Below are 8,495 nucleotides of genomic sequence, written 5' to 3' on the forward strand. Positions count from 1 at the left end.
TTTAGAAAAAAATTTGGATAGGGAGTAGTAGCACAAGGTTTAAATGGAAGAATGATTTTACTAACGACGACTGTAGAAGCTGTATTTTCTATATGGTTTGCAGCACTGTTTTTTTTTCTCCTTTCTTCTCTGATAGACAGAGACATGTTGAAGATCAGTATGTGTCAAATGAAAAATGTTTAATCCCCCGGGGCGGTGCCACTGACTGAAGTGTGTTTAGGCCATTCCCAAAGGGAGGACATTTCTCGTTCTAATGCACAGTAGAATTGTAAATGGGCTGATTCATCAATGTCACGCTCATAACTGTGCCTGATCTACAACAGGGAACTGCTGCTTTTTCTTTCCTAATCCTTACTATTGTCATTTTTCCTCTACTTCTTTTGTAGGTTTGTCACATTCTTGTGACCCGCTATTTCCAGGGTGCCTTGAAAGTCGTAATAGATTTTGTGCTGTTGAAGCTAGAGAGGTGAGCAGAGTAAGCCTGATTCCCTGTAAAGACTTTTCTGTTGACATCCACCCCTTGGCGCTCATATGACCTTATGCAGTTGCAAGTTCCATAAAACCTCTACTATATAAAAAAATATGAGAAATATTTCAGAACGTAATTCCCTTTTGTTCAAATACTTTCAGCAAACTTTGACATGCTGAAACTGTTTTCTTTCACCTATTTCTTTTTTAGGTGTTTAATTGAGATACTTAGATGTGGTCTGTTCATTTATATCTTACTCTGTTTCAAGTTGGACCACGTATGCCTTACGGAAACCGGCAGCTCTTTCAAGCATTATTTTCTAGTGATTCATTGTCTACTGTCCTTTTTTTGTGGGACAGCATGCTCTTATCTGTGTTTCCTTATTGCTGATGCTCTAGCTGTAGTATTTGATCTCTTGTTGACATGTTGTGCTGCTGGCTTGGCTAAAAAGGTCACTTTCTAAAATCAAATTGAGCTAGGGACAGGTAGTTTTTAAAATATTATATAACAGCTGTCTGACAGTATTTTTCTTTTTTTGATTGTGGCAGCTTCTGTCCATAAACTACCACATGAGAAGGTTGTTTATTCTTAGAATGCTTGTTTAGGATTGTAGTGCCAGGAAGCTGCTTTTAGACTGCTGTTCATTTTTTAAATTTATTATTTTTGTATGTGATGCTTATGTCTATCTAAACAGAATTTTAGCTGTTCTTATAGTTACAACTACAACTCTCCTTTGTGAGATACATATTCTGCATTCTAATTCTTTTGGGCACACGTAGAAAAGACTTTTTTTTCAGCTGATTTTGTAACATTGTTTCTTTGGCAGTGTCCTAAGTACTTGCTCTAATAAGAAGGTCCTTTATTGTCAGATTTTTAACTTAGTTGAAGTTTGCTTCTGGCGGTAGGTACAGTAGTCTCCGCCTAAACGCACGGTGTTCGGGAAGGCTCCTTAGCGTGTGTTTATACGGAGCGTGCATTTACATGAACCTTTGCAAAGGGAGGAAGGGACGCAGTCATCTCAATTCCTTATTACTCTAGTGACCTCCCTTGGGGGTGGGGGTCTTGGCCGATAATGTAACGACACGTGACTGTTTTGTGAAGGATTCCCCGACTGGGGTAAAGAATACAAAGGCGTTGAATGGGGGGGGGGAAGAGAAAGACAGACTCAATGTAATGAATGCGCAATAAAACGTCGGGAACTGTTAGCCTAAGAGGAAACTGTTGGAGATAGTCGCAGAGACCACGGCCCAACCACGTGGCTTTCCAAGAGACCACCCCTGACTGTAAATTCATTGATGACGTCAGAATCATAGCTCTACGTTCAGAGAAACATTTCTCTTGTGATTCGTTGAAAAAGTATGTTATAAGTTCTTCGAGCACAGCTGATTAGGCTTACTTGGCTAATCTATAATCCTAAGAGGCCTATCTAGTGTTTTACAGCATTCACACTTGTTGCGCATCATAGGCCAAAGTCTAACTATACATTACATGCAGTCACCCTAACACCAGTCAGAAACCTTCTCTCAAAGATGCATTTCAGTGACTAATCAAAAAACATTTCAGTCAAGCTTTATCTGTTGGCATGTTTCGTGGATCGGAGCGTGCGTTTAGAGGGAGTTACCGTGCGTTTGTACGTCCAAATTATATAGTAAAAAACCCATCAGATGACGAATGCGTGCGTTTGAGCGGAGTGTGCTTTTGTATTGCTTGTGTTTAGGCGGAGACTACTGTATATTCGTCTCTGTCCTCGAGATTAGGCCCACTTTGTTTTGAATCATTTAAAGTTGAAGTATATTATCAGTTTGAGGACTGACCACTGTGATTATCATTGTGATGTTTTCATGCTGTTTTCAGTTTTTGTACGCAGGGTTGCCAGATCCCTCTGAAAGTAAAGCCAAATCTGTTGCAAAAAAAGGCCAATTAAGGCCAAACCAATTGGGAAAAAGCCGTAAAAAAAGGCCAAACTTTTACCCAGCTTTTCCTGCCTCATCATCATCATTTTGAAGGGGAAAATGAATACATGTACATGTAGGCTACTGGTAGACCTAACCACGCCTTTTCCCAAAATTAGTTGTAAGCATTTTCAAAATCTTACTCAAAAAAATACAAAAAGCTGTAATACTATTTCTAAGTACACTGTGGATCAAAGAATTGTATACAGTCAAGGCTAGTTAGTAAATAGTCCTACGTGTCTTTTGTACTGCTCCTCAATCTCAGCGATTTGTGTTCCCATTATGTGTCTAAAAGGCAAATTCTTGAATGGTGGCCTGTTCATCTGTGTGAGGATTTGCTGTGGGCTGAGGTTACTGAGGCCCCCAAACATCTCCATGGCTGGGGGTAGACGCATCTCGATTTGATCTAAGGCCTCTTCGAGCATTGCTTGGCAACATTTTTCATGTTATGTATGCATTCCCGCTGTGCTTGCTTGCAGTCTTTGGCTACACCAGCTAGGAAATCGTCACACTCGGATTGAAATTTGAATCCAAGGTCTCAGTCATTTGTGTCTTTCTTTGTACCGTCAGCATTTAACAGTCTTGCTTTTAGACTTCCTTAAAGAAGATGCAGTTCTTTTGATAAGTCGTTTTGATCAGCTCTGGATGCCTGGAAAAGACTGTTTACCCTTTCAAACTCCTGAACGACGGGAACAGAAAAATGAAACTGAAGATTGTTCATGGGGTCTTGGAGCATCTCTTTCAAAAGTCTAGCTTTGTACTTCGAATCAAGCTGAGCATTCAACTCAGCAACAGTGAAGTAGGCTACAAGGGTGTCCCAATGGACGAGTATGTTGTACATCACTTTTCCACGCTCTAATCACCGTGTAGCTGCAGCTCTCTGGAATGGTGTGGGATACGACTGGGTGCCATCATTGTCACAGTCAGTGTTCATGACTTGAAATAACTGAAGAAATCCATGTCTCGGAAGGGTACTGCTTGAAAACCACTTAGAAATTTCTTTCAGCAAAATTCCTAGATCTAAGTTTGCAGGAAGTTTGCTGAAGGCATGTTGAGCACACAGGGCGAGGGAATGACATATACATCTCTTTTGGATGCAGTGAGGTGACTTTGTTGGGATACGTTTCCATACGCTGTTTGTCTTTCCAACCATGACCGATGCCCCATCTCTTGCAAAACCAATAGTTCTTAAGTTCCATGCCATACAGTTTTAACTCTTGATCAATCGTCTGGAACAAAGTTTCAGCGTTTGTTTCCACCACAGGCACCAAGCCCAGAAAGGAACTCCTCACACCACAGTCTTCGACAAATGACACTGTGATACACATCATCTTCTGTGTTGACACATCTGTTGATTCGTCAACAACAATGACAAATTTTTTCCCTGGCACAGCACGTTGAAGCTCTTCTTTCATCGAAGCAGCCACTGCCTTTTTGATCATTGCAGTGCACTTGGTTCTGTGTTTGCGCATAAAACATTGCCTATCATGCCACCCACTCCATTGATCTGAAGTATGTCACAAATGATCCATCGTACTGAGGGCTGTATGGCATGCAACAAAGACAGCATACTGAAGCTCTGTCCACTTTTGCGTCTCCGGAACTGATTTTTCACGAGGTGTTTTTGTCAGAAAAGAATTTGCCAGCGATTCTTTATTTCTTATGGGTGCTTTCTGCTTGTGCCTCTCGATTGCTTCGTGACTTGTTAATGCACTAATCTTTGGAACTAATTCTGTGAAGCAGTATTTGTAGAATGCTTTTTCACCTGATCCTGTGCTCTAACGAACCCATGGAAATTGTTGTTCCCATTCTTTCAAAAAAGGCCCAAAAAGGCTAAAAAGCCAAACAAGAAATTTCAGGCCAAACCCATTGTAAAAAGACCAAATTTTAACTTTTTAGCCTTAAAAAGGCCAAACTGGCAACCCTGCTTGTACTGTATGTCGCAATTTTTTTAATTCTTGATTTTATAGAAATGCGATTTTCATTCTGTACATATATCTGAAAGAGATGCTCTATGCTTTGACAAGGGAGAGACCTTTTGGTAAATCTAATAATAATAATAATAATAGATAGCATTTGTATAGCGCATATCCCCGCTCAGCAGCAGGATTTAAGAGCAAAAGAAAGCTAGTTAAAATTTCCATTTGCATCAAGAGTTTTCAGGCTTGTCATGATTGGTAAAATCTCAGCAGGGCCTCTAGTTAATATTTTTAAAGACACTGTTAATGAGAGGCAAAATTGGCTGTTGTGTAGAATTTTTTTTTTGCAGTTCTCAATTCAACCCCATGAGCTAATCAATCCAGAGGATTAAGTATTGCTTGTTTTGTTAACTCTGTTTGAATCACAATCAGTGCCTAGTCATATTTTGAAATATAGTCATTCAGTTTCCTCTTCTGAAATAGACGTGAGTGTTGGTTCGTTCTTGACGTAGTGTCTTTGGTTGTTGTAACTTATTGGAGTGTGGCTTGTGTATATGTCATCTTGATCATTGTTAACAGAATAAAGTCTTTAGCAATGGTGTATTCTTGCTAAACTTTTAAGAAGTTGTATGACCAGAATAGACCCTGAGGTGACTGTCACCCCCGAGGCGGCGCCACTGACTGAAGTGTCTTTAGGCCATTCCTAAAGGGGGGACATTTCTTGTTCTAATGCCATGTAGAATTGTAAATGAGCTGATCCAGCAATGTCATGCTTATAACTGTGCCTGAATTACAACAGGGAACTGCTGCTTTTTCTTTCCTAATCCTTACTATCATCATTTTCCTCTACTTCTTTTATATGTTTGTCACACTCTTGTGATCCACTATTTCCTGGGTGCCTTGATAGTCGAAGCAGACTTTGTGCTGTTGAAGCTAGAGAGGTGAGCAGAGTAAGTGTGATTCCCTGTAAGGACTTCTCTGTTAACATCCACCCCTTGGTGCTCATATGACCGTATGCAGTTTGCGAGTGCCATAAAACCTCTACTAAAACAAACAAAAGGCAACTGAGGTGACTGTAATGATGGACTTTATGGCATGCCTAAAATGCAGTGTAGAACAGTTTGTGTCAGAAGCAGTTTTGACTACCATAGGCCTGATGTCCTAACCTCACACATACATTGACAGGAAAACTCTGGGACACTTACATTTTGAAATGTAATAAATAATATTGCTTCACAAATACAGTAGCTCTCATTTTTTTTTTTCAAATTGGCCTTTAGTATTGTTATTCATAGGGTTGTTGAAAAAAATATTATTTAATTCCTTTGTATCAGAGTTCTTTGGCTACTATTGTATTTATTTACTATTACTTTTTACTTTATCCAGCCTCTGTTAATTGTTACCTTGCGGTGTCGAGGGGAGAAGCATTTAATGTTGCAAAAAATTGACTGTTGAGATTTTTTGTGATTATGGTACGAAAGATTTTGCAATGTTGGTTCGTGACATTACCTCATCTGGTGAAAGCTGGTCTGGTATAGAATACTCATGCCTGTTGTCTGGTTTGAAGTTATTGAATTGTAACTATATTGTACTCTCAGAGCACTACTAACCTCTCTTTTTGGTAGTTGTAGTAACGTATATCCAGATTTATTTGATGTGCTTTGCTCACTTTTTTTTTTAACCCTCACCCTTACCCATCCCTTGACTTTTGAGTTTTTAGGGTGTGGTGCGAGAGTAAGAGGAGACCACGCTTTGCCTTTGCTCTCTGCTGCCGTGTCAGACTAGTGCTATTGTTGTCATATATTGCTGCTTTTAAGATGTAAGTGATTTCCCAGTTCAGCTTTTGAAACCTTGAAGCCAGTTTCCCTTCTGTTGGCCAGGTCTTCTAGTGCTTTCTTTGGGTGCATGTTTCTTCAAGTCTTTCGAGTCACTCGGATCATGTGAAATGGCCAAACCACTTGAGCTTCCACTCCTCTTTTATTTTCATTGTTCTCTTCCGCTTACACTTGCTTTTTGTTATACTTTTGTACCTTCTGTTATTCCCAAACCACTGTACTTTTTCTTGCCTCGGATACTTGAAATGAAACATGTATGTGTTTTTGTCCCCAATGGTTACTACAATAGTCAAGAAGAATTATACTGTATTATATTAACCGTTGATGAGGAGGAAATCGGAAATTTCTTTTTCTCTCTTTGTTTACAAATACCACAATCTATTTGTATGGAATACTCAAGTGTGATGAACCAGGTTTGTGATAGTATATTTCTTTATATTTTGGGTTTTCAGGTCCCTGTGAGGTTGGCCAAGATAAACTTTATATTAATATATTCCAGATACAGGAAATATTTTGGTGCTGTAATAGTATACTGAACGCACACATTTGATTGCACACTTTGGTGATATGCAGTTTTGTAAGCTGGATATTGTTGTAGAAGGTCACTTTACCACTCTAGGTAGGAACTCTGTTGTTGAACTCAAAACCGTAGGTGTGTAGGTGTGTTTGCATTGTGCACCTAAGCTTAATGCAAGTATGTAAATATTTATTGCGTTTGTTTACAATTTTAGGGCAGTTAAGCTAAAGAAATGGAATCTGAGTCTTCAGAAATATTTGATACCAATGGATATCATCTGTCTTCAAAAGGGTTCTGTTTCTGTTCCAGTTTCATATTGGCTTGTCTTTCAAATTTGTTGGTTATTATAATGTATGATTTTTGTTCAAGTAGTTAGTAATCTTTTATTTTCAATTAGTTCTCGGCCCTGGCACTTTTTAAGTAATCTTTGATGGTCAAGTTACAAAATGGCTGCCACACCACAGCGGTCTGAAATTAGGAGGGGTATATTTAATCCTCCGTTTCTGCTGTTGCTTGAACTCTCTTTGTAAAGACAGCTCGTTGATTGCTTTGTGCTGGGTGCTTTGAAAGGTATTTACTATGGGTTCTACAAGCCTTTGTCCCACTTAATATATATCTACTCGAATGTCAATAAAATCTCTTGTGTTAAACAAAATATTTGCTGAATTTTTGTTTCTGTTTATTTTTAGCGCATATTGCCATGCTCATAAATAAATGGCCTGACTTGTTGTATGTTATATATAAGTTAGGCCATCTGTTTATTAGTGTGACGATGTTTATTTATTTGAGGTGTGTTTATGTCAATGGGTTAAAGGTTATAATATTTATTTTTAGCCCTGCATCCCTTGTGTCTGTGACATAATCATTAGAGTTTTAGCTGTTGCATGTTGAAGATGTGAATTTGATTCCTGAATGGTCTAACTATTTGAAATTATTAAGTCTGTCTGCCTGTGTATTGGGATACAGTATCCTGCTCAGTCCAGGCTGCTGGCACTGAAAGAGTGGGCTGAAGCTGCCCACCTCCAAAAGCTCTAAATTGTGTCAATTGGGCATAAACCAAGTACATATACATGTTTACAATCAATCAATCATGTGTCCCCTCCGTTTGATGGTTCACATGGCTCCCCACAGCCCCCCTTGGCTTGTCTATAATTTATTTCTGTGTACCACTTTGACATTTGACTTCAGGTTCTTTTATGAGTGGGTGGTTGGCGGGTGGCTCTGGTGTGGTGTGCTCCTTCTTTTCTATCAAACATCTGTCATCCTTATTGCTCTCCTCCTTTTTTTTGTGTTTGTTACTCTCTGTAACACTTCTTATCCTAGGCACTTATGACCTTGTTGTAGTGTTTCAGTGCCGTAAAACTCATACTAAAACTAAAAATCAATTATGTATCTTTTTATATCGGTCAAATTTGTAAAAATTGACGTGCTTCAAAATTTTAAAAAATGTATTGCTGTTATCTTGACTGCTGGAATTATGAAGTTGCAGAAAATGAGGCTTTAATGGATAGGGCTGTGGGACATGTAGGCTATGTTACATTCAGGAACCTACTGTCTGGCACAGGTCAGTGTCTATTATATCTAGAGACAGGAAAGGGTTTAACGGTTCCACGTGAATATGCCCATGAGTCAAACATTTCAACACATAGGCCAAAGACCGAACTTGCTGATCAAAACAAGTGGATAAACATATCTGTTGACTTGCCTCATCTGTTCAAAGGGACTGGTGTTGAGCTGAAAACGATGATTTTATTATATCCGATTAAAACTGACAATATTCAGTTTGGGACCTCGGCACCTCCC

The sequence above is a fragment of the Aplysia californica genome, unplaced genomic scaffold, assembly GCF_000002075.1.
Source record: "Aplysia californica isolate F4 #8 unplaced genomic scaffold, AplCal3.0 scaffold00722, whole genome shotgun sequence".
Taxonomy (NCBI): Eukaryota; Metazoa; Mollusca; class Gastropoda; order Aplysiida; family Aplysiidae; genus Aplysia; species Aplysia californica.